Source organism: Eulemur rufifrons, unplaced genomic scaffold, assembly GCF_041146395.1.
Source record: "Eulemur rufifrons isolate Redbay unplaced genomic scaffold, OSU_ERuf_1 scaffold_593, whole genome shotgun sequence".
In the NCBI taxonomy this organism is placed as follows: Eukaryota; Metazoa; Chordata; class Mammalia; order Primates; family Lemuridae; genus Eulemur; species Eulemur rufifrons.
Window position 1 is genome coordinate 1 of NW_027183375.1, and position 10,000 is coordinate 10,000.

Below are 10,000 nucleotides of genomic sequence, written 5' to 3' on the forward strand. Positions count from 1 at the left end.
GTCCCCCCCCCCCCCGAGACTGAGTCTCACTCTGTTGCCCGGGCTAGAGTGAGTGCCGTGGCGTCAGCCTAGCTCACAGCAACCTCAAACTCCTGGGCTCAGTCGATCCTCCTGCCTCAGGCTCCCCAGGAGCTGGGACCACAGGCATGTGCCACCATGCCCGGCTAATTTTTTTCTATATATTTTTAGTTGTCTGGACAATTTCTTTCTATATTTTTAGTAGAGACGGGGGCGGGGGGGTCTCACTCTCGCTCGGGCTGGTCTCGAACTCCTGACTTTGAGCGATCCTCCCGCCTCGGCCTCCCAGAGTGCTAAGTTTACAGGCCTGAGCCAACGCGTCCGGCCTGTGTCCATTCTTTAATGTTGTGTGTTGCTCAGTTATGAAAAGGCAAGGGAACATAAAATCCGAGTTTTAGGGATGACTTATAGGCTCAGTATTCTTTTTTTTTTTTTTTTTTTTTTTTGCCTCCTCTAAGCCTATGTGAATATCAAGGAGGGTAAAAAATTCAGTGTTCTCAGTTCAGTGCCCAACCAACCTCTGTTTCCAGAGTAAAAATTGAGCATCCTATTACACCTTTATTTCCCTTTGGTATGCTAAGGCCCAACTCGGCAGAGAGGTCACTGTTTATTCTCTTTGCTAAGATCACATGTGCCATAGTCTGTCTGCTTTGTCTCCTTTAGGGGTAATCATCCAATCTTACCCGGGCCCCTCACATCCTCGTGACAATAGGCCTCCTTGGTTTACTGAAATAGAAAAGACCGGCTCATCAGCAATGTTTGATCGGTTGCTTCAGAAACAAATGTTGTTCTGCTTTCTTTACTATGTTTTTTTTTTTTTTTCCTTCTTTCTTCCGTCAGACCCAATCCGATATAGGTGGGAGAGAAGGTAACCGGAGCCTCTTGAAAAACCGAAGTGAACCAAAGCGAGCTCACAGATTCAGATAGAAATCAGGAGGAAGAAAAATTGAGAGATAACATGGATTTTCTGTCTAGCGGGTGTTCTCACACTTCAATTTTACCAGAAGCGTTAGGTAGGATGACGATGACGATAATTGTGACAAACACTATTCTCATTGGACAGATAAGGAGGCAGGCTCAGAGTGACGAGTAACCTGGGCCTAAATAGATCGCTAAGAAGCATCATAGTGTGTTCCTTGGTTACGCTGTTTTGTGAAGCTCAAAAAGTTTGGGGTGCGCGTGCGCGTGCGTCCATGTGCGTACGCAATCATAGGTGTTCTAGTAAAACGGATATGAGGTAGGATTTCCCATACCTTCAATGATTTCATGTCCTGCAGGAACATAATGTTCCGGGATCAGGTTTTTATTCTGCCTTCTGTGCCACATGCTCAACATGCCTGTGACTTTACAGCCGAGACTTGCTCAGGGGGAGCCCATTCTCATCTTCTGGGAGGTTCTGCTAATCTTTAAAAGACAAGGACATAGGAAGATGATCCTATAACAACGACTGTGACCACGATTAAAGGCTTACTGTTTACCACGCGTGCTTCTGTGGGCTTTGCCTGCATTTGCTTTTTCACTCTGCACAATATCCCTGTGGGGTAGGCACCATGATTTCTGCATTTGCAGATGAAGAGGCTGAGGCTCAAGAGGATGTATGACTCGCCAAGTTACCAAACACGGAGTGTCGTCCAGGTAGCCAGTCCAGGCCCCCCGGCTCTGCAGCCACTCTGCAATGCTGATTCTGAGCCTGACCGTTTCATCACTGGTGGCTCCCTGAGAACCTTGACTCGGCCCCCTTCCTCAGTTCACTTGGGAAACATATTCATGTGTGTGTATTTCTCTCCTTCCCTCTCCCACCCCCCCCCCCGTTTTAGTTTTTATTATTTTGAAAAGTGCATAGAACGATAAAAACTTTAAAAGTAGGAAAAAGCTTACGGAACACATAAGGACACAGAGAAAGAAAATATCTGTGTACAACAGTGCAACGCATTTGTGTTTTAAGTCGTGGTGTTGCAAAAGAGTCCAAAAGTTTAAAAGAAAGAAAAACAAACAAACAAACAAACAGACAGACAAACAAACAAACAAAAAAAAAGCCAAACCACCATGGAAAAGTTTATGAAGTGAAAACACTTACAGTAAGCTAAGGTTAATGTATTATTGAAGAAAGAAATTTCTAAAGGTAAATGTCGTGTGGCCTAAGTGTCCAGGGTTTATGAAAACCTACAGTAAGTAATGTCCTAGGCCTTCACATTCACTCACCACTCACCGCCAACTCACAGACTCACCCAGAGCAACCTCCCGCCCGCCCTGCAAGCTCCATTCACCGTAAGTGCCCTGGCCAGGTGTCCCACTGCACAGAAACCTATTAGACTGCATTTCTTCCCATTACTATCAGTAGTTGTACATTTCTTAGGACTGTAGGCCTACGATACACCTCCAGGCATAGTTAGGGGTTGGGAAGAGGAGGGAAGAGGCCATTCTTCATTTATTAATTGGGTAGCATGGGGGCAGGGGAGGCAGTTTCCTCCTTCTCCCCCTCTTGTTTTTCTTTATTCCTCTCCCAGTTCCCCCTTCCATCGTCTCGATGGATTTGGATGAGACGTAGACATTTTCTACGTCAGGCCTTAATCATACCGAGGGAGCAGGAGAAAAGTAAGCCGCCTACCATGACACGATGGAATGGAAGTTTGTCAGCCATTGACTGCTGTGGCATTCCGACATTTAGTGTCTTCAGGACATTCTATATTTCTGCTATCCCACTAGAATATATCTCCTCGATCACTACTGTGTGGCCACATCCCAGCTGTTTCGTGAGCCACCCTCAATGTTCGTGACGATGTAGTGTGGAGACTCCCTCCGTCTGGTGCCTTAAACTCGCACATTTGGGGTTTTGTATCAGGATAGCAAAGCGATCACCTTTAAATAACCTGGCTGGCCATGGTGGCTCATGCCCGTGATCCCCGCAACTTGGGAGGCAGAGACGGGAGCGTGACTTGAGCCCAGCAGCTGGAGACCAGCCTGGGTAACACGATGAGACCTCATCTCTACCAACAAAAAAAAAAAAAAAGAAAAATTATGGCGGGTGTGGCAGCATTTGCCTATAGTCCCAGCTACTCAGAAGGCTGAGGCAGAGAGGATCACTTAAGCCCTGGATTTGGAGCTTGCTGTGAGCTACAATCAGGCCAAGGCGGCCTGGGAGAGGACAGAGTGAAAGAAATCCTGTCTCAAAAAAAAAAAAAGAAAAGAAAAGAAAAGAAAAGAAAGAAAACAAGACCGATAACACAACACAACTTACAAGACTTGGTGTTACCGAAAGCTCGGCCACTTGCCCACGAGGCCGAATAACGAGGACAAGCTGTTTGAGGAGGAAGGAAAGAGAGAGTCTATTTTGCCGGTAAAGGAGAAAATAGGGTAGACCTTCCCATCTCAAGCCTCCGAATTTCCCCGAACATAGGGCTAGGCAGAAATACAGAGCTTTTAATGAGGGGGGGAGGGGTTCTCAGCTTTAGCGTTGATTGTGGTTAATTATTTCAATCGTCCAGGCTCTGCCAAAAACAAAGCCTGTGAACTCTGCCGGCCGCCCACCTGGGGGGGGGGGCGGGGCAGGGGACCACTTGGGAGTTTTAAGAAAAGATTTAACCTGCCTTGGGGACATAGGCCAGACTACAAGCTCCCAAAAGTGGTGGTGGTGGTGGTGGTGGTGGTGGTGGTGGGGAGCGTAAAACGACAGAACGTCTTTCTGTCCTTTATTGGTTTCTCCTTTTTCCCCCCTAGGTGCCAAAAGACCTGAGACTGATGCCGAAAAGAAATAGGTACAGGCGCCCACGTGCACACACAAAGATATACGATCGAATACATCGTGTTGACAGTCGGGGAAACTGGAAGATGATGGGGAAGTATCACGAGCAACTTTGTATTTCTTCCAGGACAGGAAAACACGAAGAGAAAAATTCATCGTTCTCGGCGTAGGATAAAAAGCCACATCTTGTTACTTAATATAATTCATTCTGTGATTTAAGTTTTTATACGATATGATATTCGATAAGCCTAAAACACAAGATAAAAGAGAAACAAACAAAAGGGAAAAAATAAAAATAAAAAAGACGACGGGCAGAGGCCTACGGTCCCGGGAGGAGGCAGAGAGCGGGAGGAGGGGCGCCTCCCGCAGACAACAGGGCGGGTGGGCGGAGACCCGCTAGAGGCTAGGGCTGCCCCGGGCGGGCCCAGAGCTGCGGGGCCCGGGAAGAAGAGGGTGGGACCGTCCGGACCGTGCTCTCCTCCCCGCCCTCCACACCTCCCGGGAGTCAGCTCTTAAACTCCCAACGTCACCTGACTTTCCGGATCCCGAGGTCTGATCAAAGTGGCCGCTAGGTGACACCCAGCAACCGCTGCCGGTGTCATCCTGAAAAGAACGGACCCTATGACTGACGGGGGTGGGGCGCACAGTGGGTGGCCCGGCCAGCTCCCCTTCCTCCTCGGAGCGGATCGGATCATCTGGAACTTTATCCAGAGAGGAGAGAGTGCCCCTGGGTGTGTGCTAGAAGCCGGAGGGTTGGGGCAGGGACCTACCCAAGAGAGAAGTAGAGTACAGGGAGTTTCAGAGTTGACCCACTCACCATCTCGCCCTGGTCAATACAAGAGTGGCAATATCTGTCACCGTGGAATGAACACTTGGTACCGAAGACCTTTGTCTATGCTGGCCCCCGTATGCCTAGGGGGGGCATGTGGCCAGAATCTGACATCCTAAACGTCTTCGTAGAAAGAATTTGGGGGTGGGGGTGGGGGAGAGAGACAGAAAAAGAAAAGAGAGGGGGAAAGAAATGGCTGCCACAAAACTATCAGAACAGAGAAGCGACCGATAGGGCCTATCTGGTTAAGTTCTTTCCCTACCCAGAGAACGACTTGACGTAGCTGACGTCACTGCAGTCAGGCCACGTTCCGGTGGACACAGAGAGTCAGGGATAGAATTTCACGCTCGGCACTGTCTCTCGGGACAGCGGGAAGGTGGAGGGTGGCTGAGGGTTCTATGCTCCTTTATCACACACCGTCAGGTAGGTCAGGTAAAATTGAGGACAGATTTCCAGTGTTTCGAGAAAGGAAGAGCACTCGTGCAGGCCATCTATCTGTACGTGGGAGAGTGTCCCCGAAAAGTGGCTTTAAGTGCCGGGATGTGCCTAGGCCAAGAAGGTACACGATCCTGAGTGAGAATGGTCCGTCCCATCGAGTCAGTCGGTAGGAGGCCACCGGGTCGAGACGGAACTGCCCCCCCCACCCGCCCCCGCCCCCGCCCCCGCCCCCCAGAGCAGACAGACTCAGAATGGAGTCACTCGGTGCCAGTGCCCTGCCCGGGTGCCCCATCATTCAACCGAACTGGGAAACAGGTGGGCTTTCCGACCCTCGGGAGGGAGCTTCACCGGCGGGCGGACAGATCAGAAGGGGCCCGGCTCCCTTGAGCGGGCAGGCTGGGGACGGTCGGTGGGGTCTCTTGACAGGAGGCACCACGGAACCCTTGAGGCAATGTCGGGGGCACCTATGTTGCGGTCCAAAGCTAGCGTCTGAGAAGTCGTCCCGAAAGCATGATGGCGTCAACAAGTCCCCTCCGTTCAAGAAACGAGATTCATTTCTAGAGGAGGGCCACCCCCGCGGGAGGACCGTAGGCTTCCTGTGGACATTCTCTTCAAAAGGCAATTCACTCAGCGGAGTGAAAATCGGAAAAATCGCTGTCCTCTGACGCAGCTGCAGAGAAAAGATGGCACCAAAATCAATGAAACACACACACACACACACACACACACACAAACACACCTCCTCCCATCTGAACGAGCACTCCGGACGGTCACATAGGGAGAGCGACGGGCTCTCTTCCCCCCCTGTGGTTTTCTACCTTTCGTTGCGGTTTTTTCCCTCAGTGGATAGAGGAGGAGACACAGGGGGCTCAGCCGGCATGCGAGTGGGTTTATCATCCTCTGTGAGTATCAACACGCGACACCACCTAAGTGAAGGAACACACCGGTGTTTCATGTGATGTGGCTCAATGCCTGGCAGATACGAGCCTTTGCAGGCCTCCTCGTGATCGACAGGACGTCGCCTTGGACACGGACACATCTTGTCCCTCCCTCCCGAGGCGATAGGCGGTTCCGTACCTCCTCGGGGCCAGGGCACAGTCTGCCTAGGCACCTACAACACGTGTGGCAACAGCCTCGATGGCTCTGCCATGAGAACGAACTCCCGTGGCACGGGGGTGGGGTGGGGGGGGGGTCGGGTGCTGAAGAATTCAGCTGAGTGAAGGAATGCCACGGGATTCAGAGTGCCATCGGTGGGCTGAGAGGCGAGCAGGGCGGGCTTTGAAAGGGTAACATTCTCCCTGCCTTCCGTCTGTCTGTGAATACAGAACGTACACGCCAGGCGGGGTGGCTCACGCCTGTAATCCTAGCACTCTGGGACGTAGAGGCGGGTGGATCGCTCAAGGTCGGGAGTTCGAGACCAGCCTGAGCAAGAGCGAGACCCCCATCTCTACTAAAAATAGAAAGAAACTATATATCTAAAAATATATACAGAAACAGTATCTAAAAATATATACAGAAAAATATTAGCCGGGCACGGTGGCGCATGCCTGTAGTCCCAGGTACTCGGGAGGCTGGGGCAGTAGGATCGCTTGAGCCCAGGAGTTTGAGGTTGCTGTGAGCTAGGCTGACGCCACGGCACTCTAGTCTGGGCAACAGAGTGAGACTCTGTTTCAAAAAAAAAAAAAAAAAAAAAATATATATATATATATATATATATACACACACACACACACACACACACACGCACACACACACACACGTATATCCAATTAGCTGGGCATGCTGGCACATGCCTGTAATCCCAGCTACTCGGGAGGCTGAGGCAGTCTGATCGCTTGAGCCCAGGAGTTTGAGATTGCTGTGAGCTAGGCTGACGCCATGGCACTCTAGCCAGGGCAACAGAACGAGAGACTCTGTCAGAAAGAAAAGAAGAGCGAGAGCGAGAGAGCGAGAGAAAGAAAGAAAGGAAGGGAGAGAAAGGAAAGAGAAGGAAGGGGGGGAGGGAGAGAGAGAGAGAGAGAGAGAGAGAGAGGAGAAAACTATTAAAAAATTCGGGACCAGATCCATCGGTCGGTACTCAGAAGCGTGACGATCGGGTGTTCCCGAGCACGTGTGAGATGTGTCTTCTCCCTGACGCCGCGTTTCCTCCACACACACATCACCCATCTGCCGTGGAAAAAAAGCAACAAAAAGAGAGAAAGAGATTAAGAAGGGAAAATGGAAACAGGGCAAAAGAGGAAGAAAGAAAGAAATTTCGAAAAAAAGAGACCAAAGTCACAGCGAGAAGGAAGAATACTGAGCCCAGAGCGACACCTAGTGACCACACCGTCACAAGCACCCTAGGGCCCCAATTCGCCAGAGACATCTGGTGGACCCCAGGGCAACATGTGGTCGACCCGGGGCCATGGCGTCTGCAGCCGATTCCCAGGCGGGCACACGAGCCCGGGGAAACTCATTCTCAGCGCGGGGAGGAGGGGAGGGGAAATAATAGCAAAGTCACACCAGATCCCTTTCTAGTTCATAAACGTGTTGATTGCGTGTTCACGCGCACGTGTGAGAAGGGCCTCCTGGTGTGTCGGCACGTCACCCGCGTGACGTGAAACCATGAATCCGGGGGGGGGGGGAGCGGAAAGGCGGGCAGGAAAAGGCAAAGAGAGAATAGATAAAATGAAAGGACCAAAAAGAAAGTCACACAGCAGGGTAGGGGAGTGAGAGCAAGTCGAGAGACTGCAGACAGAAACTCCGAGAGGAGAGGAATGCTCCGGAGCGCCCCCTCGCCCCACGCGAGAAGAATACCGATCGCAGGGTGACCCCTAGGGGCAGCGAGGCCAGAGAGACCAAATCCGTCCCAAAGCCTCCCTGTCAGGATGACAACCACAGACCAGACATCCGGTCAACCACCCAAGGACCAGACATCTGGTCAACCAGCGAACCCATGCGGAGGCCGCATGCAGCAGCGACATCTGCACGACCACTCAGGGTGCTCCCTGCCGGGAGGGTGTGTCTCTATGTGTGTGTGTCCGGGGGGGGGGGGGAGATTGCGATGAAAGTCACGCCAGGTCCCGGGATAGTTCGTGAGCGTGATAATTGCGTGTGTGTGGAGAAAAAAGGGGGCGGGGCGATAGGGAGTAAAGAAAGGAGGAGCGGGCGAGCGGAGGGGTGGGGAAGGAGAGGGAGTCGAGAAGCCCGCAACCGCAGCGCCCCCTGGCGGTGATCCCCCTCCATAGCATCGATAGGGCCAGCCCCGCAGAGACTAAGTGCGACGGGACATCTGGTCAACCCCAAGGACCATGGGATCCCGGCACGAAACCGGCGGAGGACGAGGAGGAGGAGGAGGAGGAGGAGGAGGAGGAGGAGGAGGAGGAGGAGGAGGAGGAGGGGGGCTAGGCGGCGGCGGCGGCGGGCTAGGCGGCGGAGGCGGGCTAGGCGGCGGCGGTCTAGGCGGCGGTCTAGGCGGCGGAGGCGGGCTAGGCGGCGGCGGGCTAGGCGGCGGCGGAGGCGGGCTAGGCGTCGGCGGGCTAGGCTTCGGCGGGCTAGGCGGCGGCGTCGGCGGGCTAGGCGTCGGCGGGCTAGGCGGCAGCGGCGGCGTGCTAGGCGTCGGCGGGCTAGGCGTCGGCGGGCTAGGCGGCGGCGGAGGCGGGCTAGGCGTCGGCGGGCTAGGCTTCGGTGGGCTAGGCGGCGGCGTCGGCGGGCTAGGCGTCGGCGGGCTAGGCGGCGGCGGCGGCGTGCTAGGCGTCGGCGGGCTAGGCGTCGGCGGGCTAGGCGGCGGCGGCGGCGGGCTAGGCGGCGGCGGAGGCGGGCTAGGCGTCGGCGGGCTAGGCTTCGGCGGGCTAGGCGGCGGCGTCGGCGGGCTAGGCGTCGGCGGGCTAGGCGGCGGCGGCGGCGGGCTAGGCGTCGGCGGGCTAGGCGGCGGCGGCGGCGGGCTAGGCGGCGGAGGCGGGCTAGGCGGCGGCGGTCTAGGCGGCGGTCTAGGCGGCGGAGGTGGGCTAGGCGGCGGCGGGCTAGGCGGCGGCGGAGGCGGGCTAGGCGTCGGCGGGCTAGGCTTCGGCGGGCTAGGCGGCGGCGTCGGCGGGCTAGGCGGCGGCGGGCTAGGCGGCGGCGGCGGCGTGCTAGGCGTCGGCGGGCTAGGCGTCGGCGGGCTAGGCGGCGGCGGAGGCGGGCTAGGCGTCGGCGGGCTAGGCTTCGGCGGGCTAGGCGGTGGCGTCGGCGGGCTAGGCGTCGGCGGGCTAGGCGGCGGCGGCGGCGTGCTAGGCGTCGGCGGGCTAGGCGTCGGCGGGCTAGGCGGCGGCGGCGGCGGGCTAGGCGGCGGCGGGCTAGGCGGCGGCGGAGGCGGGCTAGGCGTCGGCGGGCTAGGCTTCGGCGGGCTAGGCGGCGGCGTCGGCGGGCTAGGCGGCGGCGGCGGCGGGCTAGGCGTCGGCGGGCTAGGCGGCGGCGGCGGCGGGCTAGGCGGCGGAGGCGGGCTAGGCGGCGGCGGGCTAGGCGGCGGAGGCGGGCTAGGCGGCGGAGGCGGGCTAGGCGGCGGAGGCGGGCTAGGCGGCGGCGGGCGGGGGGTGGTGGTGGAGGGGGAAAGAAAAAAAAAAAATCCCACCTTCGGACACGTATTGAGGTACGAGGGAGAGGTTGTCGAGGAGCCCGCAACCGCAGCGCCCTCTGGCGGCGACACCCCTCCATAGCGTCGACGGGGCCGGCTTCGCAGAGACTAAGTGCGACGGGACATCTGGTCAACCCCATGGACCATGGGGTCCCGGCACGACACCGGCGGAGGCGGAGGCGTTAGCGAGCCAGTGGGCGGGAGAAAAAAGTAGTCCCGCCTTCGGACACCCAGTGAGGTACTAGGGAGAGGGAGTCGAGGAGCCCGCAACCGCAGCGCCCTCTGGCGGCGATCCCCGTTTATAGCGCCGGCGGGGCCGGCCGCGCAGAGACTAAGTGTCACGGGACATCTGGTCGGCCCCCTTGCACCATGCGGTCCCGGC

At 56.0% G+C, this 10,000-nt stretch overlaps 1 pseudogene; it reads left to right on the forward strand.

Moving 5' to 3' along the window:
• Positions 1-7,532: 7,532 nt before the first annotated feature.
• Positions 7,533-7,624, forward strand: LOC138380619 (small nucleolar RNA U13; annotated as a pseudogene).
• Positions 7,625-10,000: the final 2,376 nt, after the last annotated feature.